Source organism: Castor canadensis, chromosome 4 (assembly GCF_047511655.1).
Source record: "Castor canadensis chromosome 4, mCasCan1.hap1v2, whole genome shotgun sequence".
In the NCBI taxonomy this organism is placed as follows: Eukaryota; Metazoa; Chordata; class Mammalia; order Rodentia; family Castoridae; genus Castor; species Castor canadensis.
In genome coordinates this window covers 1,922,501-1,949,638 of record NC_133389.1, presented here as the reverse complement: position 1 = coordinate 1,949,638, position 27,138 = coordinate 1,922,501, and the positions used below count along the sequence as shown (strand labels likewise).

General features: G+C 44.3%; 1 long non-coding RNA gene across 1 annotated transcript; it reads left to right on the top strand.

Moving 5' to 3' along the window:
* The first annotated feature begins 11,285 nt into the window (after window positions 1-11,285).
* On the top strand, window positions 11,286-26,412 carry LOC141422324 (uncharacterized). The gene is made up of 3 exons (XR_012446877.1): window positions 11,286-11,418; window positions 22,950-23,094; window positions 23,425-26,412. It is a non-coding gene; the product is annotated as an uncharacterized lncRNA (long non-coding RNA).
* Window positions 26,413-27,138: the final 726 nt, after the last annotated feature.

Genomic DNA, 27,138 nt, shown 5'->3' with positions numbered 1-27,138 from the left:
GGAATAAGGCCGGCTCACGGCGCTGTCGTGGAGCACGGTATAAACGTCAAAGTGGCCCTTCAGTGTCCAGTGTGTCCCTACCTTGCTGACCTCTCTCTAGGAATTGCGATAACTGATGACGAGTGGAAGTTGTGGGACGTGTTTCATTCTCCCATCCTTGGCGTGTTTCTTCACGCGCTTTGAAGCTCTGTAGTTTTGCGTGTTGTTTTGCGTTCAGGATTTGTGTCTTGGTGGACTGTTCCTCTTACCATATTCTTCCTATTTGCTGCTGCCAATTCTTCTAGGACCTGGCTGTGGGTGACAAAATGGCTCCCTGTGCCTTCAACTGAGATATTGATATTGTCTCCTTGATCCCTGAAGGACAGTTAAGGGATACAGAGCTCTTCTCTTTCAGTGCTAGTGGCTGTGGTGACATTCCGGCCTCCGTGGTTTTGAGCAGAAGTTTGCTTCCTTCGGTTTGATCTTCCTTCGGGGACAATGTGCCCGTCTATCCTTTCTATGTGCTTTTCAAGATTTCCCTTTGCCTTTTGATATGAGCACCTCAGTTGTCATGTATCCCATCTGGGATTTCTTGTGGGTTTTTTATTGTTGTTTTTATTTGGGATTTGTTTACCTTCTTGAGTCTATGCAGCTGTATGTTTTACCACCTTTGGGAATTTTCAGTCAAATACATATGTGTTTTCTTTTTGTGGTACTGGAGCTTGAGCTCAGGCCCTACACCTTGAGCCATTCCATCAGCCTTTTTTGTGAAGGGTTTTTTGAGTTAGAGTTTCACGAACTGTTTCCCTGGGTTGGCTTTGAATCTTTATCCTCCTGATCTCACCTTCCTGAGTAGCTAGGATTACAGGCGTGAGCCACCAGCACCCGGCTTCTATAACTTTTTTATTAGCATGTATCAGATTACCCAAGCAGGCGTTTCACTATGACACTTCTAAGTGTCATATGTCACTTCTAAATGCATGTGATATTCCTTGATTCTGTTGTGACCCTCTGTGCTGTGTGGGCTCCACTTGGGGTTCGATGCAGTCCGGCCCCACCTGCCATGGATGTAGTAGCTCTGATGAAATTCAGCCTCCCTTTTAGATCTCTGTCACAGTGAATAGTCCCACTTCACTCTGGCTCTGCTGAGCCTGTGGCCTCCACGCTCTGCCTGCACCACTGGTGTTGATGGGTGTGGCTAAGGCCGCACTTGACCTTAGGCCGCTTTCTGTCTTTGGCTGGATACGGTGAGATTCTGGGCCTGATGGTGCTGCAGACACCAGCAGCTGTGGCTGCGGGCACCTGAATGGGTGGCAGCAGGCTTCCACTCGGGTCCACCTATGCCTAACTCTGGACACCTTGAGTTTCCATGGCCTGGGCTTAGGGAGTTACGGGCCCCTGGCTGGGTTTGTCAGCACTGTCCCACCCCTGTGTCACAGGAGGCCTCTCTGGTGTCAATGCTGCAGACTGGGCCTGTCATTGACCACAAGGGTTTGAATCTTCTGACCAGAGACAGCAGCTTCCCTGGTTTGTTTGGGAGTGTAGGTGGTACATTCAAGCCTCTCGTTGCTTCTGAAGAATAAAAATGAGGTCCAGGAAGAGCCAGGCATGGCTGCCTTTCTTCCAGGTCTAAGCCTTACTTTCTCCCCTGTTTTCAGAGTCCCTGGTGATGTTCTGTAAGGTCATTGTCAGGGCTTTTAGCTCTACTTAAAGTAAAGAATGGGGAAAAGAGAGTCTATGCCAGCTTGTCTCACAACCTGGGCATTTACTTTTGAATCTGGCTACTCTCTCTTCCCTTGAAGATGTTTGGATTCAAGGTCCACATACCTGCCACTCTTAAGTAGGGTCCCCTACTTAAGAGGAGAGACCATGAGTTCCAAACACTGGCATTCTCCAGTTCCCCAGCCTGGGGTCAAGAGATAGTAAACCCAAACAAGGCCCGGCGCTCAGGATCTTGGTCTGACCCACGTCCATGCTGACTGGAAAAAGATAATGGAAATCCAACACAGTGATCTGGAAGAGGAGGTGGGTCAGCTTGGTGGAGTCTGACCTTGTTCCTAGGCCTATGACCTTCCCCACTAGGACACTGGACAATGCTCTCCTTGATAGGAAAATGTCTCCCTTTTCCTCTTTATAGGGGTTAATGTATCTTATGTTTAGAACTCTAGAAACAACAGATTAAAATTCAATGGCATGAAGTCATAAAAATGAAACCACTACACAGTTGTCTCCATTGGTGCCCAAAGTCAACACTGACTAAGTCAGTGGCAGAGAGCACAGCATAGGAATGAAGCCACTTCTGCAAGAGGGCACATGGACACCTCACCCGAAAACAACATTCAGATGGTAACCATCCAACATTTCCTTACGTATTCTCACAGCCCCAAAGATTGCTGGTTCTTGGTTCTGAGATGATTTTTCATGGCAAATTAGGCTTCATCACATCATTTTTACTTTATTTTGCTGACCACACAGCTTACCCCAGGCCTGAGGGCTTCAGAGTCCTTGACTGATAGTGTGGACGTGAGGTCTGTCGCCACAGGGTTAAAATTTCCTGATTCTCTTTTCCCGAGGTCAAGTGACACGTGGCATAAGGTTAAGGGTTCCTGTGATGGTCTTCGTGCCTGGGGAATAGTCAGTTTTAGCCCAAAATCTATCAGAACTTACCCAAAGCCAGTGAATTTCTTAGCAAAAATGATTTCTGAGGTTAGGAACTGAGAGACTCCTAGATCCAATTCACTTGAGAAAGATAAGGAGAGGGAAAAGATTTGAGTCCATAAACTCTAAAGCCAGATTTAATTAGGAGTTAAGATGGATTTCAAAATTAAATATTGGTTGGCCAGATTTAAGCATATGATAGGTTTTATGAATATTAAATGTTATTAATTAAAATGATAAAAAAAAGACTAGCTGACTTAGTCTCGGCCCAAATCTAAGTGAATACACTTTATTGTTGATACTAGAAAACTCCAATGGATGTGTGAAATAGCCACAGGGCTCATGACTTCGTGTGATAGTCTAAGCATATAATATGTGGCCAGCAGATCGATAGAAAAATATAAAAAGTTATGTGTAAATAAAAATAGGTAGTCAAAATTAAACGATAAACATGGGGACCAAAGTTTCTCTTCCAACTGTCTTATTGAACCAACAGAGAGCATTATTTCTTTATTTAATCTTTACTGAAGCCACATGTATTTAAGGTATCCAGTTAAGGTTTTGATCCTTATAGGAAACTATTGGCTGCATTTAAACCAACTAGCATATCCATCTCTTCATGCTAAGAATACTTAAGATCTCAACAAATTTCACATACACAATATGTGTGGGCTATCCAATATTGGTAAAAATTTCTGTATTTTCAAATTTGACAAAGGCAATATTTACTTTTCATCCTGAATTTTTAAGCTGGTTTTTATTCCCGACGCAAGCATGTTTTAAAACTCTGTGATCAAAGACTCTGTCCCTTTCAGTTTGATAAGCACTGGCATCCTGTCACTCGTACCATTCGTTCTCATTTTGATACGTACTCGTATCATTCTCATTTTGAAACCATGGCATTGGGGTGACTTAAGGTTTTGAAAATTTGGGCTGCACAAGGCACGCTGCTCTCTCACAAGCTAGGAAGACAGACTCAGCTAAAAGCAGACACCAGTCTAAAAACTTTGGTTGCACTTGGGAAGGCAGTTCTCAGCCTGACCTTCGATAATTGAATAGGTGTCTGCGAGGAATTGCTTGGGAACTGCAGCCTAATTGAGACTCCGTTTATTTCCCCTGTCTATAAATTAATTTGGGTGGAACCAGACACATTAAAGTGTTGCCAGCTGTAAGATTAGGCCAGCTAACGACTCCTAGGCCAGAAGAAAGTGAAAAGAACACGTGGGTTTGAGCAACTGAGTCTATTGTAAATGTGATTCTGTATTCTTCCACCGAGTCAAATGGGAATTTGAACTCATTCATGTGAAATACTCCAAACGCAAATCTGCCCCAGTATAACTGCATATACAAATTTTCCAAAGACCAGAAAAGTCAGAAAGGGAATTAAATCAAGTGGTTATAAGTGTCCAAGTATTAACTCTGGACTCGATGTGTTTGTGGACGCCATGAGAAAGGGTGTTAGAGCCGTCACCAAAGATCCCCAAGGCCTCCTCACGGAAATCCACAATGGAATAAATGTAGGACCAAGACACCTGACCAGAATATGCACGTTGTATCTGCCCTTTTCTTTTAAAAGGAATGCCTATTTGCACAGGTTTAAGAAATAAGTAATACAGAGGGTCTACAATAGAACCATGTTTCCTGAACCCGCAGACTCCCTCCAGCATGGCTTTGGAGACAGATCTCTGAGTGCCTTGGCTGTCGGCTGCTCACACCCTGTACACCTGTTTCCCAGATACCTTGGAAGCTCTGCGATGAACACCTGTGGCCAGGAGCCCCACCGTGGCGCCGAGAGCCGCTCTGACACAGCAGCTCATCTCCTTGACACTCCCCCGAGCCTTCATTCACATTTTCATATTGGTTACTTTATTCTTTTGGTGCTGTGAAGTACTTAGAGTCACAGGTTTTGTGAAGACAATGAGGCCCTAGGAAGCCTTCGCCCTGGTTCCTCCATAACTGTAGAAGAATGTCTGCACCAGGAAGCTGACATTGGTACCAAGCCTGGGTGTAACCGTACCCCACTCATCACATCAGGACAGAGATTCCCTCCACCTTCACATCTTCTCCTTCTTGCTTCTTTTCAGTCAGCCCTCCTATGCCCTCCCCATCCCTGTCCATGGCAACCATTAACCTCTTCTCCATCTCTCGAATTCGCTCATTTCCAGAATGGGTAAGAATGGAACCACACATTTCACGACCTTTGGAAATTTTTCTTCATTCAGCACAGTGACCTTGATTCTCACCAAAGTAGTTGCATGTATCAATAATCTAGTTCCTACTACTGTTGAGTAATATTTCCAAGTGTGGACACACCCAGCTTCCTTTTTGATTGGCACATACTGAATTGCACACAGTAAGGGGTTTCCCTATGACATTTACCACATGCATGCACATAGTGTGCATCGGTCACATTCACCCCTCTGTTCCTCTTTATGATTCCAGCTGTCTTCCTCCATGTCCTTCCTCTTTGACCTTCCTACCTGTCCCCACAGCTTCTTAACTCATTGTAGGATACTTCAACTGTTTCTACTTTGGGGAAATTACTAATAAAACTGTAACAAATATCTGTATACAGGATTTTGTGTGACTGTAGTCTTCCTGTCTCTGGGACAAATGCTCAGGAGTGCAGAGGAGTGGTCATAGTATACTTAGGTTTTTTTAACTCATTTTTCCCCAACGGGATGTTCCATCTTATACTCTAACCAGTGATGCCTGAAAGACCTAGTTCCTCCCATCTTCATTAGCCTTTTGCGTTCACTAATGTGAGGTTGTATGTCCGAGCTGGAATTTGAATTTCTCTATTGATGTTTCTCGAGTAGCTTTTCATGTACTTACTTCCTGTCTGTCTATCATTGGCAAATTGTGTCTGCCAAACTTTTGTCCATATTCTGATTGGATTGTTTGATTTTTCACTGTTGAGTTTGGAGAGCCTAGTCTTAATCAGAGATGCTTACAGACATTTTCCCTCAGCTGCAGCCGGTCTTCTCATCCTTTCCAGAGGCTTCTTCAAGTAGCACCAGGTTTGATTTTGGTTTATGGCCAGCAAATCAATTCCTTACCTTACAAATGCTGCTCCTCCAGGTGTCAAGTCTAAGATTTCCTACTATGATATTTCTAAACATTTTAGAGTTTTGTCTTCCTTTTGAGTATGTGATTAATTTTGAGTAAAGTTTTGAATGAGGTGTGAGACCTAAGTCAAGTTTTTTTTTCCCTGTGTACACCCAGTTGCCAACACTATTGTTAAATAAACTATCTTAACTTGATTAAATCCTTTACTTTCTAAAAAATATAGCTAGACATGTTTATGAGGTTCTGTTTCCAGGTTCTGCATTTTGTCCCATTGGTCTGTGTCTCTCCATCCACCAACACCACAGCCATGTCACAAGGGTGTAACTGTCATCATGAACTCAAGTGGTGTGAGTCCTCCCACTTGCTTTTCCTGTTCTTTTCCTTTTAGACTATAAAGCTATTCTAGTTCCTTTACCTTTCCACGCACATTTTAGCATAATACTTACAAAAATTCTTGCTGGTATTTGATAGGAACTGTGTTAAGACTCTGTATGGATTTTGTGGCAAGTTGATGACTGTTCTGGTGAGCTGTCCGGTCTGTAATCATAGCGCATCTCCACACTTGGGTAGGTAGATATTCTTTGATCTGTTTCCTCAGCATTATTTAGTACATTTGGTTGTAGTTACACTTAGCTCTGTAACTGCCCTCTCAGCCTGCTTCAACCATGTCCCTTACATTGCTCTAGCAACCCATCTGGGACACATGGGGTGAGAAAAGCCCTGGCTAGCTCCACACTGCTTCTTGCCCCACAGTCAGGTCCTAGCCCTGCCACCCTTCACCTTCCACCCTCTGGGGCCTGGTCTGATCTTCTGTGGTCTGCTCCGTATGTAACATCCTCCATGTTTGACTCCAAAGAGACAGGGAAATGCTCTCCTCCAGCATTAAGGGTGCAGTCCTCCTGGTCACTTTTCCTATTAACGCTCTTGATCCATTTCCCTTTGCTCCCTTCTGCCTAGCAAAAGCACCACGCAGCATGGGGAACAACAGGCCACGAAGTAAGTGCTGCTCTTTGATTTTCAACTTGCAAAGAAAATGCAGAATTTATTATATAGTAGAATTTATACATTGCCACTCTTGACTGTGAAAGACACACTCCTGACCACCATGGAGGAGTAGGACTCTTACAGGTAGGTGGTCGCAGATGACCTGGTGGAGAAGACCTTAGGTCCTTGCATCTGGAACAAAACATTGGATAGAAACACAGATTGCAACCAGTGTTACAGTTTTATTGGAAGAAAAGTATACACAGGAGGAAACACTGCAAGACAAAGTGATTGGGCTCTGGTCAGGTGACACAGCAGCCCCTGATCTTTGCTTAAAAGGCAATTTAGAGGTTGTAAGGGCAAATGGTGGGAAAAATCTGGGCGGTCTTTGGCAGAAGAGGCTAGGGTGATTGACAGGTTTGATTGACAGAAGGATGTTACACAATCTACTTTTTACTGTGTATGTCCCTACCCATAATGCAAGTTACATGTTGTAACTACATGTATGAGAGGCAGTCCATGTGTGTGAAGGTTTAAGCAGAGGAGTGTCACAAAAGGTCATCTGAGGACAGGTTCCCCAGCCCTCAGCGCATGCATCAGCTCCAGGACTTTCCCTTCTGCACAAACATCTTTTTTATTATAATGTAGTCGCTTTTGAATTAACTGCAGAAAGAGGGTTCAAGGACATTCCCATCCAGATGTCTCCTGAAGGGGCGTGTCCTCGATGAGGTTTGGGGCATGTCTTAGGTGGGACTTTTATGACATTTTATCTTGTTACTCTCCACCCCTCTTGACTAAACTCTGCTTCCTTCCCTATTCTCCTGCCTCAGGACAGGGTCAGAGACAAGAGTGCAGAACCTGTGCAACTTCCCTCTGTCCTGCTGGGTTTCTGGAAGGCTGCACGGCGATGCGTGTAGTGAGGTTATTCTGCGTCTGTTAGGCCAGTTCTGACCTGCCTTACCTCTGCCCCAGCTTTTCAGGATGAACTTCTCTTTAAGGCAAATTCAGACTTCTTACATACAGAACCAAACATGCCCAGAGACTGCTCCTGGTAAACAACTTTGAGGATTCAGAATCAGCCCAGGCTGCTTCTCTAATGCATGGACAGTGTCAGCAATGTGTGTGTCTTGTCTTGGTGCAGCCCTTCCTGTTTCCAGCTGGGAGCCCTTAAAAAGCTGAGCTGCTTAGTTTGGTTTTTTGCTGTCTGGGTTTTTTAGTGTATACTTGGTATTTTCTCTCCTGCTTATTCCAGGACATTGGCCGATTGGCTTGGAGCTCTGGTTTTGTGATGCCTTGCTGGCTTTGAGCCATCTCCCTCCCTGAATGCTGTGTTCTGACCTCTGCTAGGAGCAGACCTAATTACCCAGGTGCCTTCTGCGGGAAGAATGGTAGTGGAAATCTCTGTTTTCTCCATCAAATGCAGCACATATTTTCACAACTTTGGAAGTCTTTCTCTACTGAACTTCTCTTGTGAGTGTGCTCGACACAGTGGCAATTCGTGAACTTTACTTGTATTATTATTTTGGTTAGAAGTTGAAGATGAGGAGTTGAGGGGCTAGAAAGTCTTAACGCTCCTTTATCTCATGGCATCTCCTACTCAGGGAGTCTAGTGAAGACTGCAAATTAGAATCACAGGGGAGGTTGTCTGAGCAGCGCCGGGCCCCGTTCCTCTGAGAACGATTCAATCAGAACCTCTTAAAGGACATGGCTGGGCCAAGGGTGCATCCTCCTCCGTCAACTTACAGGTTGGAACTGGAAGAATATTTCTGCATTCTGCTAATAAACGAGTGTGGTATGCCGTGCAACTTGACTTTCAGAAGAATCTAACAATTAAAAGTAACTTGAAATTAAAAACACCCTGATTATATGTGTGTATAAGAACAAAATCCTTGAGCAGTTAGGTGTTTTCATAATTTATACCACGTTAGCACGATAACGGAAAAGCAGTGGACTCATGGAAGGTGGGTGAGATTGGTGTTTGTTGAGTACTGGGTCCATTTGCATTTGGAGACACTTAGTAGTAATTTGGGGTTTCCATTTGGGTAGGGATGGACTATTCTAAAGTCACCTTTTCCTCTCAAAAATTTTATTTGGAAGGGTAGGCTATTGGTAAGTTTGGTGGGAAAGTAGTGACCAACCTCATAAAAGCCCTCAGAAGAAGGGAAGTGTAGGTACTTCCACGGTGTGAGCCCTCAATCTGACCTCCTTAGTACCTGGAGAGAAGATGTAATTCTGCTGATTTCTGTCTGTATATCCACAGAGGGTGAGAACGAGCACAGGAGACCACACCTGGCATAAGCTTCCTGCATAGCTTCCTGCCGTGCATGGGACCTCGGAGTTGGATTCCTAGTACATGAGTAGACTTCTCCTCAATCCTGTTCAAAGTCACACTTATTTTAATCCATGAAAATAAAGAAGAATCTCATATATTGCTCAGCAATACCCATGCCTTAACACCACTGCGTCTCTGACCTGTGTAGACATGGGGGCGAAAGGTGAGGCTGCTCACCCCACCTCCACCCCAGACACAGTCCCCAGATGCCCTCTTCTCTGGGGCATGGTCCCATGTGTCACCAATGTATCCCCCTTGTACCTGAGTTGTCCACAGGTGAGATGTGAAGAGCCCATCGCTGACTGTGAGGGTCAGCATGAAGATACAGCTGTCACTGTATGATTTGTCCTCATGGCCTCAGCTCTGGGTGTGAGACTGTGATGTGGTGGACTGACTTCTGCTGCCGATGACATGTGGAAGGGAACAGTGCAGGTCAGGAGCACCAGCTACCAGAGGCGGCCCGAACCTTTACTAATGCTGGCTCCTCTGTTTCCTGCACGTGAGCCGTAGGGCTCTATCTCAGAACAGGACAGGACTAACCAGTGGTAGCAGGTGCAGCATATATGGTTTAACCTAAAGGTTTAATATTTAAAAGTGTTCAGTGGATCGTCAAATCCTTTTCCAGCAGTCGGGGACCTCCACCTCTGCTGTTCTCCCACTTGGGAGAACATGGTGACTGTGATGAGCTAAGAGGCAGACGTTCTGAGCACAGGGAGGAGGGGCCCTGTGTTCACAGTGTGGTGGGGCAGGTGAGGAGGTGAAGGAAGTGCTGTAATGCAGCCAGAAAGCTTACTGCTTCCACACCACTGCTGTGGTTTTAATTAATACCCAAAGCCCTCTGTTCATCTATGCAAACAACAAATAAAGAGAAGGAAAACATGGACTTCTGATTTTAATGCACCTGACCTTCTCCCAGGCTGCCCGTTACTCACATCCATCTTGGGGAAGACAGGAAAGAATGAACACAGGACAGGGGAAGCAAAGCTAAATACAAAATGGCTGAATCCTTACTTGAGTCCCTGTTTCTGGCCATGACAACACAGTGCAGCCATCATGACATCCCAGGCCTCCCTTCATGGCTGCTTCAGCAAGCACACATGAGTGATGGTTCTGCCGGGCCTTGGAGGGTAAGAACTGAGCCGAGTCAGAACTGCTCCTCCTGGAGCAGGGCCAGCTGCTAATGGACTCAGTCCTGTGCAGAGTTGGGCCTCGCTGGCCTCTGCGGCCTAGGGCTCCATCCAGTGTTACACAGGTCTCCCTGGGCACCCGGGGGGGTGGTGGCTTTCCTCATGAGTCAGGGAAATGGTCACAGGGAAGTAGAAAAGATTCCATTATTGAAACCAGTCCAATTACAGAGCACCTTCTATAGGGATTAAAAGATTGCTAGGGTCCGGGGTAGCTCACAGGCTAAACCACGTAGAGGGTAGAGGTCTCCATCCTCTACCCTCAGGTCAGAGGTGCACCAAGAAACCCTATACGTGAGATGTCAGTTCTGTGCTGTGTGCAAAAGTGACAAGCGCAGTGAAGGGGAGCTAATGTGCAGCAAGAGAGATCAGGAGCTGGGCGGGGAGTAGACTCTCAGGGATGTGACTGCTGTCCTCCAATTCTCTTTTCACCTCAGTCCCAGAAAAAGCTTCACTTCCTGAGCACAGTGAGGGCAGGGGGCTGAGTCAGCTTCTCTCTGTCCTCCTTGTCACCACCATCGTTGACTGGTGACTCTCCCCATGACTTCAGCTCCACAGAATTACTATTTTTTAAATTGTTGTGCTGGGTGGGGGTACATTGAAGCATTTACAAAAGTTTTTGCAATGAATCAAATATATCATACTTGGATTCACCCCCTCCCCGCTCTACATTAAATGCGACTCTTTATTTTTTAAAGTGTACAGTGGGAGAGTTTATTGAGAAAGAAAAGTGAAAAGTGGAAGAGTAGAGCCTCCAGATTCGAGGGGTCCCAAGAGATGGTGACCTGCTACTCTTCAAAAGACTAATTTAAAGACAAGTCCACCCAACAAGTACAAAAATCAATTCCCTTTTTCACACAGGGCACCCAGGAAACTGGCTCTCTAGATGCGGGACATTTTGTGCCAGGTTTTGAAATCTGGTGGAAAAGGTCCTCTGTCCCATTGACCCCTCTTGAGACTGAATCAGTGGCAGGTCCATGGGCAAAGTCCCTGGGCTGCTGTACACGGACTCTCTGGACAGTCCAGCTGGCCGTGAGCTGCTCACCCGACATGTGACACAGCCCACTCTAGTCGAGCTTCTTTCTGAAAAAAAACGAAGAACCAGAGCCACAGCTAGCATGCTGCCTTAGGAAGGCTGAGGCTGAGGCTTGCTCAGGTGTTCAGGACCAGGCAGCACAGGGTCAAGTCCTTCCTGAAGCTTCCCTTGGGAAGGTAATTTTCTTATCCTATTTGCTTCGTTTTCTCATTGTGTTTTCATTAAATTTGGTGATTTCCTTATAGGGAACTCTGACACATGAACCATTCCTTACCTAATGGTGAACAGGTTTCCTTTTTTTTACCTCATCCTGCCATAGGGCTTTATCACTTAACCCTAGCATTTAGGAGCTGTCTCCTTGGAGGTCTATTGAAACTTAAGCTACATGTCCCTTCTAAAAATGTCACAGGGTAATCCACTGGCTTTCAAAAATTAAAAACTTTACCATATAATTTTCCTTGAACTCTCATATCAGTGTTTGTGGAGGTCTGAAGTCACCCATGTTTACTTATGAATTGGCTGTTGTTCTTTGATTTGAATTTTCTGTCTCAATTGTCCATTCTAAGTAGGCCATGGACCTTAACCCAAAGCTTTTAGTTACGTTCCTCTCATCTAGAATATGCTTTCCTCTCTGGTGTACATATTACAATTCTGCTCATCCTTACAAGCCAAAATAACGATAGTGTGTTCTGTGGACAGCCTCTGCAGAGCTCCCAATTCACTACTGAAACCAAAGCTCAGTGGATGTCTGCTGAGCGCCAGGCGTCATGTAGGTAGCGGGTTTAAAGCAATGAGAAAACTGAACAAAAATATCTGTCCTTATAGGTAACTTTTAACTTAAAAAAAAGGACAGTTACTTGCAAATTGTGCCTTATTTTTATTTTCTAATCATTAAATGATATTTAAATATAGATGTTTTTGTTGGGTTGTCAATCAATACCATACATGCAAGTGGGATCATATTTCTATTTGAAATAAATCCTACTTGTAGCTTGCAAATTTCCCTTCAACTCTCCATTATAGCTCTTAGTGACATAGTTCCCAAGTGAGGACCATAAACCTTGTTAAACAGCTTGCTGTGTGTGGCTCAATGCCCAACGTACAGCCAACTCATCACAGCATTATTTTTGTGGACTTAAAATTATTATCTTTAAAAAACATAACAAAATAAATATGTACATAGCCATAGTAGAAATTGTTCACCCTAAGTGAACAATATTGGGAGGGTCTGAATGTATTTGAGAAAGATAGAGAGAGAGAGAGAGAGAGAGAGAGAGAGAGAGAGAGAGAGTTGCCAACTCTGAAATAACAACACGCAGTTGCAGTTCTGAGCGTGTTCCCCACACTCTTCTTATGAGCAGGGACCCTGGGCCAGGACGTTTAGTCTCTTGACAGGTGTGTTCTCAGTGTACACAGATAGATACATTAAGTCTCTTTTTACTCATTTTGTAATAATTTAAATATGTTAGTATAAAGAAAAACACTCGCATAATGAATGTTTCTTAACATTAATTTCAAGCAACATGTTATATTAAAGATGGGCAGATTAGCAGATGACCTATTTGACTTACCTCATTATCTAGCAGGGGAGATTAAATAAACCTAGAGGTACACAAAGGGCGTATGGTAAATTGTTGTGTTTCCGTGATCATCAAGCATGAAATAATTTCACATTCCATGGGTGAAAACTATTCATTGATTGGTTCATTAATGATTCTGCGACTTGTTAACTGAAGCTATACAAATACGCCAATGCACGCCATAAATTTTAAAAAATATAAATGTTTCCTCACAGAATTCCTACAAGTTCACCTCAGAGACATAATCATTACTTAGATAGTATCAAATCATTATTTAGAAAAACGTAAACCCAGGGTCTTCTAAACACATGATTAAGAGAGAACTTTACTGTAATAATTATTATACAGCCATCAAAATATCATTTGGTTGAAATGTGTTGATGGATCCATAAAAGCATTCCTGGCATATTATTACATGATTCAGAAATTTACAAAATAATATTTGCCAGCATAAAGAAAAAAACAATACTTCCATGTACTGTTCTGTCTCTAAGTCTGCTACTTGTGTTTTACAAATAAAATGACAGATGCATGTCAGTTAATACACAGAACCCATTTGAAAAAATTTAGTATACATGTGTGTAAAAACTATCAAGAGAGAAAATCTGATAGATTGAGAGCAAATTCAAAAGTCTTAGCACCAACCTCCTACTTACCGGTGAGAGCGTCAATGCTTTTCCTCACGACTGGAAATAAGTCAGGGATGTTGACTCTTGCCACTGCTCTTCAACATGTGCTAGAAGTTATGTCTGCTGCAATGAGGCAATTTAAAAAAACATACTGAGAAGAATAAAAATCCCTTTTCACGTTTTTCATAACTGTCTAGTTAGCAAATTCTAAAGATCTACAAAAAATTTAGAACTAGGTAGTGAGTTCTATAGTTGTAAGATATTAAATAGATCTATAAAATCAATTGGATTTCTGTTTGGAGCCATGAGCACTTGGGCCTCAAAATTAAGAATGAAATGTCATTTATGATAAGTCAGGAAAAGAACTAGGTGGCAATGGTAGTTTTCATGCAAACAGCTTTGACAGCAAATGTAAGGGGTGCCTCATACCAATTCCCTAGCTCCAGCTGGGTGCTGCTTAGTTCAGGATACAATAAGGAAGTGCCGTGAATTGGTGGCTTATGACAACAGAGATTTGTGACTCACATTTTGGAAGCTCTAAGTCTGGAATAAGAGCGCCAACAGAGTTGGGATCCAGGGGGGGAGCAAACACTCCCACTAAAGTCCCACAACTCAATTAAATTCTTACAGTGCATACCTGCAGTTAAAATCAGATCCTATAATTAAGGGCTCAGCCCCAAAAGTCTTACTCCACTTACAATGCTAATTGCAAGTCTTAGGACCTCCCTGCTTTGCCCAAACAACCCTCGCTCATGGATTCCCACAACTTTCTCCTTGGATTTTATAACTTTCTAGAATGACTCACAGACCTCAGACATACAGTTTCCTTATTATTACTGTTTTATTTTAAAAAACACAACTCAAGAACAGCCAAAGGGAAGAAATAAATAAGGCAAGGTATGGGGACAGGGTGAGGGGGTCCGCGCTCTCCCCAGGCATGACCCAGTCCCAGCATCTCAGTGTGCTAACCAAGCAGCAGCTCTCTGAGCCCCATCCTAGAGTTTTTGTGGCAGTCCATTGCGTAGGCTGACTAAATCAATGGTCTTTGGTGAAGACCCAGCAGCACAGGTGACTGACAATGTTCCAAGGAACGAGACTATTCATTTGCTATTGGTGAGAATTTTAATTGTTTCTGTGCAGCTTTTCTTAAGGGACATTTGACAATCTATGTGTCAGTGAAACAGAAATATTTATTGTGTAGAACAAAAGCCACCCAGAATTGGAAAGTGGGTTAAAATACTTGAAGTAGCAGTTCTGATATAATGACAACTATCGTTATTGAATACTTACCGTGTCTTCACGTGTATTAACTCATTGGTTCCTAGTTGTTGAAGACATGGTTAGACAGGCACTGTGCCTATTTGCATTCTACAGACTAGGACTAGGTGCTTACTCCTATTGACACAACTTTCGAAGCTGTCCAAGAGTTGCAGTTCGGTGGCTTCCTTTCATTGCATTCTTTTGTTTAAATTCTTTATCTTATAAGCCCTGATAGCTCTAAAAAAAAAAAAAACAATCTTCTCATTTGCTGTTTCCACAATTAGCCCATCTCGCTAAATCTGGGACATTTGATCTTTTTGTGGGTTACATCCTCTAAGGCAGCAAGCGTTCTTTAATTTCCACTATTACAGACTGTTGTAGGTCCCACAGTTGCGTGCCCTGTAGCGTATCTCAAAAAAAAACTCAACCCGCTCCACCCCAAATATGCTCCACCCTCACATTCATATTTAACACCTCTACCTTTGTTGGCTGAGTTCAAAAATGAAAAGCCTTTTTTGATTTTCCCTTGCATTCTGCACTCACCCAGTCAATCACCACATGCATTTGGTTCTTCTCTTATTGTATGTTCAACCTTTGTTTTCATCTCTAGCTTAACTGAATTAGCATGGGCTCTTGCCTGGTAATTCAGCCCTCAACTTGGTACCCAACTCTGTTTCCTTTGTCCTCTTCAGTGTCAGCATGCTGCTGTTTTAGTGTTTAAAAGGGGGAAATTAATGAATAAAAATACAGGTAAGCTTTAGCTCTTTACTTGGCTGTACCGAGTCATTTGGCTCCCAAGTTTTCTTCAGCTCCTATCTGAAAGTTTGGGTTGAGCCCTGTGAAATTTCTGACATTCCTGTGTGCATCCTCGTCTCTATTCCTTCAGAAAAGCAGCACAGATCATTTTGTTCTGGGCACGATTAGAAGCTATGGGTACAGAGATGAACAAAGTGCACCCCAGCACTGACCTCACCAAGTGAGGAATTCAGTAGGACCAGACACTCTAGAAAGTTACCATCAAACCAAGTAACCACTGAGAAGAAAAGGCAGTGGCTCAGGAGGCCTCCTATGCAAACATGTAAGCATAGAATTGAAGTAGGAGTAGCTGTCACATAAAGAGTCATGACAAAGGCCATGATCTGAGTGGCAAGAACACTGTAGGGGACCAGCCACCCAGACTATGGAGAACAGACTTGGTAGGAGGGCAAGGCAAGGTTAGTCAGAAATGCAGCTTTACTGGCAGTGCAGAGGACTATGGATTGTGTCCTTGGTGCAGGTGTGGGCTGTCCACACGGGATGAGTTTTATTTGCCCCCTGTGTTATGGCCAACCTGGCTGTTGTGTTGAACAGGTTAGAGGGAAGCAATCAGGGAGGAGGGACTAGCGTTGGGAGATTACTGGACTGGTCCAGGTGAGCTATGGAATGGCCAGCTAATGGGAAAGACTGTCTAATGGGTAATTACAATTGTCAAGAGGGTTCCTAGGAACAAGTGCAGGATACTATAAGACCTCTATCTGGTTGATCTAAATTACATTGGAGATTAAGAAGGGCTTTCCTGCAGAAGTGATGTTTAATCTGAGACCTGAATAATGAGCCAAAATTAGCTAGGCATGAGAAACAGCCCTGGCGAAGGATGTGAGTCTGGAGAAGTGCCTGGGTCTTTTAAAGAATTGAATGACCAGCTATGTGGGTGACAAGTTGAAAACAAAGGAAAGGCAGGGTGTGGGACTGCAAAGGTCTCCCGAGTCCAATACGCAGAGTTTTTGTTTGTTTGTTTTAACATGCTAAGGCACATAAATAAAAGTGTGTTATCCTGGGCAAAGGGAGCCACCACAGGGTTTAGGCAGGGTGGCGGTGTGATTTCTGACTTTGTGAGATTGCTCCAGCAGCTGCATTTGTGGGATCCACTGAGACATCTGGGAGGAGATTGAAGGGTATCAGCCAGAGGCGATGCCCATGGCCCACGGTGATACATGGCACCAGGTCAGAGGTGTGGAGGTGGAGGCCAGGGGTCAGTGCTGAGATATTTTGAGAAGAGTAAGGAAGAGCTGGTGATTGAACAAGATAATGAGGGGGGACGGTTACTTTAAGGATAACTTCCAATTTTCTGACTATCTAATGGTATGTTTTATTAAAGCAGGAAAGACTAGGTTAAGCTAGACTTACAGAAGAGTTACTCAAAGCTAGCACTTGAATTTATTAACTTTTAAACCTAGCACATTAGCAATTTGAGCACTCGGCACCACCCAGGAAACAGAACACAGTTCCTGGTGTCCATGTTAGCCTGTGTTCCTTCTTTCTTCTCATTCCTCCCCAGCCTCAAAAGCAACCTGGAATGTCTTGTCAGAATATTTATTAATTCATGGTAGTTTTACTGCTGGTATATACAATGTTCAATCATCCATTGCATTGTTTTAATAGGCTTTATGAGGTGTTTTACCCCCAGGACCTTGGTTTTTCTTAGTTTTTGTTGTTCAGTATTACAATCTGGGGGACCACTCACGTACACACGTGTAAGCGTGCCTTGTGTGCAGAGCAGTCCACGGTAGCGATTTACAGTTCACCTGTCTGTTGTGCCGTGGGGCCCTTGCCATGACTACAGACTTTGCCACCACAAAGACTGCTTCTTGGAGCAAGTCCCAAGATGGACGTGGACCAGGGCTTCTCTAGTTCTTCGCTTAAAAGAGACACACCGGGTCACAGGCCAGCATAACTTGAGTTCAGTGGAGGGTTGGAACCTTCTCCAAGTGTCACTGTGCACAGGTCACACTGCTCTCGGCCTCATGAGGTCCCCGTCTGCCCTTGTGGACACTGGATAGTTGAGATGGGAGAGGGGTGGAATATAGCTTCATGTTTTCCATTTTCTTGTTTACAAAGAAGATTAAGCATCTCATTGACCACTGCTCTTCCACGAATGCTTATTTGTATTTTTGCCCAGTTTTCAATTGAAATTTTCAAAGTTCTCTGTGATATGTAGGAAGGCTGAGTAACTTCTGGAATCTGGTCATTCATCTATTCCTTTGTGTGATAAGTAAACTTCATCATCTGTGTCTTGCCTTTTCTCATTCTCCTAATGGCGTCCTCCATTGTCAGAGGTTTGTTTCTTTATGAAGGCAAATTCATCACTGTTTCCATTTGCAATTTGCATGTGAGCCATCTTTATTAGTACCTCATCCTTCGTCTTCCTTAGTCAAGCATTTATCTGAAAGCTCTGGAGGTGTGTCTGATGTGTTTGAGTTGGTGTTTGTTTCAGGTGGAAATCTGTCATGTTAGCCAGTGTCTTGGGGCTTCTGAGTGTGTACATTTTAGGAATTAGAATACAGCCCACCACATTGCTGAACAGGTGGGAGTCTGCACGGAGTCAACCACAAGAAATGCAAGAAAGTCACGTATTTCAACATTTCTAACCCTGTGAGGGCTATAAACAGAAACACCATGTAGACCGTCCCGTGCACATCTGGAGATGGTGGAGAGCGCTGGGTGGTGCGTGTGAGGGTTGGTGTCCTGAGTATCTCAGCACTGACTCCAGCAGTGGGAGAGGAGCCACTGTGGGGAGGTAGGAAGGTGCTCAGGGTCAAAAGTTAGAGGACAGCTCAGGTGGGCAGAGCCAGCAGGAGGGGAACCGAGGGGGACGGAGAGGTCGGGTTCAGTGTCACGGAATCTACCAAAGGAGTAAACGGTCTGGTGGGCTGAATGCTACTGAGAAGTCAAAGGCAGTGAGGTTTAAATCCTCATTTGAGTCAGTGGTCTGGGTGCCATCTATGTCACAAGGACATGGATGGATGTGGTATCTGGAAGGAGCTCTGTTCTTGTTGATCGAGCAGTGCGTATTGGGTTCGCACATGTCTCTAGGATATGAAGTTATTTTTATTGTGGATTGGACTGACACATTGAATCTGGCTATGATATGACAGGATTCTTTGAGAGGATTCTTCTAGACGTTAAGAATGTAAGTGACGATAATAATTTAAGATGGTGTACAGGCTTGGTGGTGCACACCTGTACTCTCAGGTACAGGAGGCAGAGGTAGGAGGATTGATCATGGACTGAGGCCGGCTTGGGCAAAAGTGCAAATGCTATAGGGAAAACATCCTAAGAGCAAAAAGGATTAGGGGCATGGTTCAAATGGTAGAGCACCTATCTAACGATCTCTAGGGCCTGAGTTCAAATCCTAATAATGAAAAAGAAGATGGTTCAAAGGTTCAGAAGACCCTAGGAATCCAGTCAACACCACAGATCCTAAAGCTGAGAGACAGAATTCATGGCAGAGGTAGATATGGCCTTAGGATCAAGTGGCTTATTCCCTCTTTATTATGCCATGTGTGGGAGAAGGTAAGAGGGAGGATTCAGATGAGATTGTTTGTTGGGGAAGGTAGACGAGGAGCAGAACCCTGGCTTCATTTTCTTCCTGAATTACACGTAAAATCATTTCCTGAAGCAGAGGAAAGAGTAGTGAGCACCCATGTTTCATGAGAATTGGGAAGTCATGAAGCTGTGTGGGGATGTCTGCTGACATAAACCTTGCATTTCTGGTGGCATCAGTAAGTTGGTTTTCATCATGATGTCTGGACTGGAAAAATGAACAGCCCAGGTGCACACAGATGAAGTTGTGCCATCCAGCTAACCGAGGGCTTGGCATTTCCCTAAGAAAATGTGAGATAAATGTATTTAGGCCACTGTCAGGTGAGTAACCAAGAAGCAAATGCAGAACCAAGTTTCCTGGGGCCAATGGAGAGGCAGGAAAATGATGAGTGCAAGAGAAAATCTCTTAGCACAAGGGAAGGTATGACAATGTTGACAAATAGCCAAGAACGCTGTAATTCCTGCAAGCTTCAACAGGACTTCCTCTTACAAGGCGTGCAGGGTTAGCTGGTTCCTGTACGGCACAGCGGTGTGTGACTGTTTTGTCACAGAGAGGAGCCCTGGCATCCACATCTTATATTGACAGACACCACAGCCAGGGTTCAGCTCCAAAGGAACCTGCAGGCCAGGAGGGCTCCCAGATGCCCTAGAATGCCACCTTGCCCCAGTGGCAGCATTGTGACCGGTTTTCTTTATGTGGTCAGATGCAGTCCACAGATTGAGGAAGCTGTCAGTCTGGGAACTGAGAAGCCAGGAGTCTGTGTCTGTAGAGATGAGAAATAGCAGGAAACAAAGTAAGCAGCGAGGAGGAGAGGTGGGCACTCTGCCAGTGTCCCCAGTGATGGGAGCTGGGACAAAACAGATGTGACAGTGCTGGGAGCCACCTCCCCTCTTCCCATACAGGGTGAGCCACAAGGCCCTTGCCACAGGGCTCAGCTCTGGTGCTTCCCCTTGTACGCTCTGGAGACCTCAGGTCTCCTGGCTCAGAGTCCCCTTTGTCCTTATTCCCGAGAGTTCTATAAATATCACCACCGGTCTTCCAACATGGCATCTGTGGAATTGGGGCTGGGAGAGTGGGAGAGGCACCTGTCTTTGTGGCTTCATTGACACCATCCTAGTCACTATGTCCACAGAGAGGGGCACGGGTCTACAATTCCCACCCAGCTCAGGCCTTGAGAAAACTCTGCCTTCTCTTAAAGGTTCAGGAGCTGTGAACTCATTAGCTACCTAGACGTCACTTGTGGATTCCGAATGGCTCCTCGTGAGGAATGTCTCTGAGAGGCCTGACTGCACTGGGCACTCAGCAGATGGCATGGTGATGGTGGTGACTCATGTTGTGTTTGCCTTCTGCCCAGGCTTGTGATTCTGGCCGGAAAAGAGAAACTTCTCTGTGATCTGCAATGTGAAATTTTGGCCCTGTAGAGTCTGAAAATTTGTCCTTAGGATACTGTCATACTTGCCGTGTGATCAACGCCATGAAACAATGCTCTCAGGGACATGGGGGAGTCAAGCTGACTGCCGCGAATGGCCTCAGCGTGGACAAAGAGATATCGGTTTTTGCTTTCATGGTTCTTACTTGGTGGAGAGAGTGCAGGCCACTTGACCTTTTATTTTATTCTATGTCAAGCCTTTCTACGTCCCTGGAGAGAGAGAGAAGCATTGTCTAATGAGAAGTTAAACACAGTCCACACAGCCAGACCCAGAAACTTCCTGGAAATGCTCATTCAACACAGGCCAGCAGCTCTCCCTCCTGGAGGGTGGGGAGGCTGTGATGGTCACGGCGAGTGTGCTGCCTTTCTCTCCCTCTGCCAGGGAGGGTGGGAGCCTCTGGGTCAAGGTCAAGCAGGAGGTCAGGGAGGGGCTGTGCCACATCCTCTCATTGCCTTTCAATCTCCCTGGTCTGGATAGAGATCTTCAGCTCTGTGCCACACCGGTCTCTTCTGCACACAATCAACTGACAAGCACAAGTAATTTCCTTCTGCGATCCCTTCACTGATATCCTGAAAAGAGGAGAAAATAAAAATCGGGAGAAAACTGTGACAAACAAAAACATCCCTGAAGAGCGCTGGCTGGGATGAGAGGGGGATTTTAGCTAACACATGTTAAATGCTTTCTGCTACCTTTCCTCTCAACTTAGAAATTATTTATTTATCCTCCCCAATTCTCTCAAGCTTTCTCTGCCCCGAATTGCACATGTGCGACCTATTACCTCCCCTTCGCTTTACTTTTACTGCGCAGAGCAAAAAAATGAGCACATGTTTTCCCTCTGAATTCAACTCAGAAATCTCTAGCCATTTAATATTGACTGATGGATTAATGCACGGAACAGAATAAATTACAAAAAGGCTTCTGTGTAATAGAGCTTTGTGCTCTGTGCTGCGCCTGGGTCCCCCACCTGCTCCCACTAAGGAGTCTGTACCCATGGCTAGGATTCTGAGGACAGCACACTGGGTAGCTGGTTTCTGTCTTCCACCCTCCCAGTATGAGCAGGTGCACAAGGGAAAGGTAGCCTTGATGTTTAACCTGGAGGGAAAGGCCAAACCACACAAGAGGAATGCCACATGTTCTTGACCGAGCTCGTGATGACTCTGTGGGGTGGTACCTCAAGTCGTCTGCATCCACGGGCAGCAGCAGATGTCAGCTGGGTGAACAGCAAGGCAGCCGCCTCAGGACCAGCAGGTGCTCCCGTCCTTGTTGTAGTGATGATTACACAGAGACTCAGAGTTGTGTGGAGTTGGTCAACACCACACTAACTTTCTATGAGGCTGCGTCTTCTGCAGGTGTCAGTGCACACCTGACTCCACCGTGTTCCCACCCACCTGGGAGCCTTGGATGGTTGGTCCAAGACTACTTCCAGTAAAACTAGAGACCTCTAATCTTCCACCCCCCAGGCACCCCACTGAACAACTGGCAAATGGAGGTGAAGGCGTGTGTTGTAGTGGGGATGGCAAACCATGAGTGGGAAAGTGAAGAAGATTCTTGTGACTGAGCCTTGTCAATGAGTCACAAAAAGTCATTTCTGAAGGCTGGGTAAGGCTGTTCTCTCTTTGTTTGCCCTGGGATATCTATGTGTGTAGTTTTAAACCTCTGTAGTCAAGTTTTACATGAAGAAGGAAACAAAAACATTGACAGGCATGCATTAGATGGCTACCAAGGGTGTCCAGGTAAAAATAAAAGCAATGAAAGTCCCTCAGATTGAGGGGGGGAGGGGGAAGGAGAAAACCTTGACACCACTGGCAGTGGACAAGTCAAGTCAACAGTGCTTGGCCTCCCAGAGGTCACTTTAAAAATTAGGGTAGTGGAAGGGTGAATGGAGGAGATGAAGGTGAGGGAATATGGTTGATGAGATCCATAAACTTACACGAAATAGGACAATGAAACCTCTTACGATTGCTTTAAGTGGGGCAGAGAGGGTGTTGAAGGAGATCTAACCAATGTACAGTGTCCGGCTATTTAGAATTGTAGCTGAGATACTGAAATGAGTAGAACCCTTTCTAAATTAACACAATAATGACATTGTATTTTCGCAGATCACATGGTCTCGTTTGCTTTTTGACCGCAAGTTTTAAAAAAAAGCCATAAAAGTGATACTGTTTAAAAATATCTAGCTGCATTATCAACTACCAGTTTTTCTTGCTGCCTATGTGGCAAAGTTCCTCCTCCAGAGCACCAGAGTCACCCGTAGGAATCAGAGGCACACACCTTATGAACTCTTGCATAGAGAGTACGTGAAATATAATTGCAAAGTTAGAGCCAGTGTCGACATTCTCTATAAGGTTACGGATACTTCCCAATTTAAGCCTGCTTCTACCTACAATCCATTGAGCGATTCTTTGAATGAAAACATTAAATTGCATTATATTAATGGATTCACAGGCATTAGGACGTGGGTCTTGCTTCAGAAAGCAACTTTCCCAGCCATTGTTTTTGGACAGCTGAAAATGTCTGGGCTGGTACTTCACGAGGCCTCACAGCTGACCTGAAGGTGGAGCTTGGATCAGAGTCTCTGGCTGCCCATTTGGTAAGCATTGTTGGTTTGAGGGTGACTTGTGTTGACTGTCTCCATGGCTCCTCTGTTCACTGACAGGAGTTGGAGCTGGATATTCTTTGGGTGCTGGGCGGGTAGAGGAAGATGTGTTGCTAGCTCATGGACAGCACTCCGAGGAATGGATGAGCTGTACTTTAGCTCTGAAACGGAATTGAGATGGGGTTGAACAGTGATTTTGCTTGTTTGTTTCATTCTGGTTTTTGTTTGTTATTTGTAGTGGGTCCAGTCTGGACTTTAAAACCTGTGCCTTTCCTGTTTTTGCTTCATAAATGAATCAACAGTCTTCTTTTGTTTCCATTTCAGCCATAACCTTGACTGGCAGTTCCTACAGCACTTGAAAAGTGCCTTTGTTGAAACCACGTTGGAGGTTGTGAATATGAAGAAGTAGAAATAGGGTCATTGCTATTTCTCAGGAGGACGGGTTGTTATTTCTGTCAGTGGCCTCTGATTAGAGGCCTCCATTGTTACAGGCTTATTAACTCGGATGAAATCGATACATCCACCCAGACCCGAGGGGTTCTGAGACATTGTTCTTTGAAGCACTATTGTGTGTATATCAGGCCAGAGTGGAGCATCTTCTGATGTCACATTCAGCCACGATGGATCAAATTACCTTTTATTTAAAAAAATCAAAATTTCCCTTTTGGACCTTTAGTGAATGACAGATCTGACCTTTCCTGGTTTGTTTTCTAGCTCATTGTCCTTGGGACCCTGCTGGCAGTGGAGGTGTATTTTCCTTTCTATCTCATGCCTAAACTGACCTCTGACACGACCACCCTGAGACAATGCAAGTTCAAGGCTGCTTTGTGTAATCTAGAATTCAGGACCATCCTGAGCAATATCCACGGGTATGGATCTGATAGGCACCGGTCTTCTATAATTCGACCTGAACATTTTCATTCACATTACAATTATGATCATGCAAAATTCCATCATCAAGTCATTAAAAATGCGCACATATTCTGACTTTGGAATTTTAGAATTGAATCAAATGCCCTTTTTTTTCATTTTGTTTGCCACTGGCTTTGTACCTTACACTTATTTTTGTAACATTTTGACTCTGGAGTTCTACTAGTGTCACAGAGAGGCATTCTTTACAAACTCTTTAGCTGGTATTTTACTTTTGTTTTTAACCTGCATTTAGTTTTGCTAGGACAAGGAATCCAAGTCCGACTGCACACAGCTTTACTGTATCTTTCACACTGATACACACATTTTTTTCCCATAGCACACTTTTTTGGCTTGATTCTAGCTTTTGACTAAGGAGAAGCTGAGGCCATTATCACCTTGCATATGAGTCAGGGTGGTTTACAGTGATACAGGTTTTCATTCTTGAGCTGAGCTGTCATCAGCCCAGCATGGACTTCCTTCTCATTTGGTGACAGTGTGACAGGTTCCTATGTATGTCTGTTGACACTGTGACTGGTAAATGTCAACAAATTCCAAACAAAGTCAGCTAAATAAGCTAGTGTAAGAAATGTGATGATCATGAAAGAAAAGGTGGTTATCGTAAAGCTGTGGATTTGGTGTGTGAATGACTCATAAACACACATCTGTGCTTGTATCACTAATGCCCTGACCCTAGGAATCAGGAGGCAAGAGTCATTTCACGGGTTCACCATAATACCTCAGACCTTGAGAAGCTATTTGAGGTCACAGAATCTAACTTCTAATTTTATAGGTGAAGACATAGACTCCAGTTGGAAAAATAACTTAGTGCAGGCTCCAAGTAGTAGGAAGTGGGTGTGGGGTCATCTTCTCAAGACTTCTCCAGTATACTCTTGGACATACAAAAATGAGTAGCATAGCAAAACAAATGAAAAACAGCACTCAAGATTGCTTTAACACGTGGTCAGTTTGCTTTTAGACCATATTCATATTGTGTTGATGTGGGTGAGGTTTACTTTTTAAGTTGCAATTTTGCTTAGACTCCTAAGTATGGAAAGAGACTTGCCCCCCACCTGCAGGTGGGATGCCAAGGTAAGGAAGAGCACAGCCTGTGGAGAAGCGAGGTGAAAGACTTCAGAAGTGGTATCCTGGACAGGTGAACCTCTCCCGGAGTCATCAACAGGACACAATTTTTAAAAATTATTCTCAAAGTAGTATTTCCTTATGGAGCGCTCAACTTAGTGAAAGAATGCTTTCTGTGGCTCTGTGAACTGATAGGGCTGTGTATCAAATCACATTTTTCCCATAGAAGTTTTCTCAGAGTCCTAAGAGGTGACATGACTTCAGCCTGTTCTCGTGGGACACTTGTCACCATGCTGGCAAGAAACCCTAGTTTCCCTGTGAAGAGGTCCTGTAGGGGCAACCTGGCAGCCAGCACTGCCTTGCACCTGAGGAAGACCACTGTTCCCAAGGGAGCCCTCAGTTAATGCTGGGGTGGCTTTCCAGAGTGCCTCCCCTTCCCGCTGTCGGCAGTCACTAACGTCACTAACACAATGTCTTCACTTTGTCTACATGGTTAAAATTCCAGGTACTAGAAAAACAGACAGTATTTATCTTCAAGCTTTTTATGTAAATGATGGAAAATGGATTCCTTTACAAAATTTGCTTTATAACCAACGGAAAGACAAGAGAAAAAGTCATACATTCACAAAGTCTGTTATTCTCCATACTAAAAGCACTAATCCCTGTTTATACCAATATAGATCTTTTTCTGCATAGAAAAGTTGTACCTTTAAATCCTTAAAGACCCTTCAATTTTGCATCATGCATAATTGAATTCTAGTTAGGAGTTATAATTACAATTAAAGATAATATTTTAGCTAGCTTGTACAATCCAATGAAATTTCATCTTTCTGTGGCCCTGTTCTTGAAACTGTTTCTGTGATTTATAAATTTGTAAGACCATTTCAATCCATCATAACTGCATTCATAACTCCATGTGCTGTCAGCTTCTCGACTCTTCTTCAGTTGTGACACCAAGAGTTGCTTTTACTGCACTTGTAAGTACTTTATATTCTCTGATTTTGTAAACAACAAACACTTCTCTGAGTATGTTGGTTCCGCTCTGTCTTTAAATGTCCTATCCACACCGTGGGTGAGGAGGACATCATGGCTGTTGTATCCTTCTGCACAGCAGATTGGGAAAAGAATGTTAATAGTGAAGATCATGTGTCCCCCTGCTGTCATGGCTCTTGTCAGTGTGTCACACAGTTCTTTACAATGTCCACCAAGTACTGAAGACAGACCACAATTTACACAATGCTAAAGAAGATAAAAACTGTTCCTGCGGAATCCCCAAACTCACCACTCATTTATTTGTTTAATAAATATTTGTACGCACTTCTCTGATCAAGCATGTCTCTGAGCATCAAGGGTATTGTCTGTGTTTTGTGTAACTCTAACAGAGCATCTAACATCGGGAACTTTATAAAGAAAAGGAAATTTGGCCCACCATTTTGGAGGCTGAAATTTCAAGGTCAGGCACTGGTCTGCTCAGGCTGTCAAGAGGGTTTTTTGACTTCATGATATCATGGCGGATAGCACCATGGTGGGAGCACAAGGGAGAGGCACTTGAGAGAGGGAACAAGAGATGGCGAGCGTCAGGCTCTCTCTTTAATAGTAACCCCCTGCTGCAGGAATTAATCTCCTAGGAGACCCAAGAATCCCAGGCAGTAATTCCTCCAGAAGGGTGGTTAGCACACCATCACCTCCACTAGTCTCTACCCCTTAAAGCTGTGGTCCAAGGGGACCAGTCGTGCTGCACAGGAAGCTTTGTGGGACACACCACACCCAATCCATAGCAGGTATCCTCTTGAATGGGACCACACAGTTCCTGCTTTCATGGAACTCACACTCTCCCCGTATTACTGGAAGGAATTTTCCTTTGGCATTCACGTGCCACAGAGGGATGTACAGTGGAGCAGAAATTGTAGAATTAGATCTATCACTAATTTCCTTCCAATTCCTACAAACCTTTCTCAACTACCTTTGTCATTCCTTCAATACCCTTCATAACAGGGAGCAGGTTTAATTCAAATGGTCTCTGTTAATACAGCTCAAAGTTTTCAG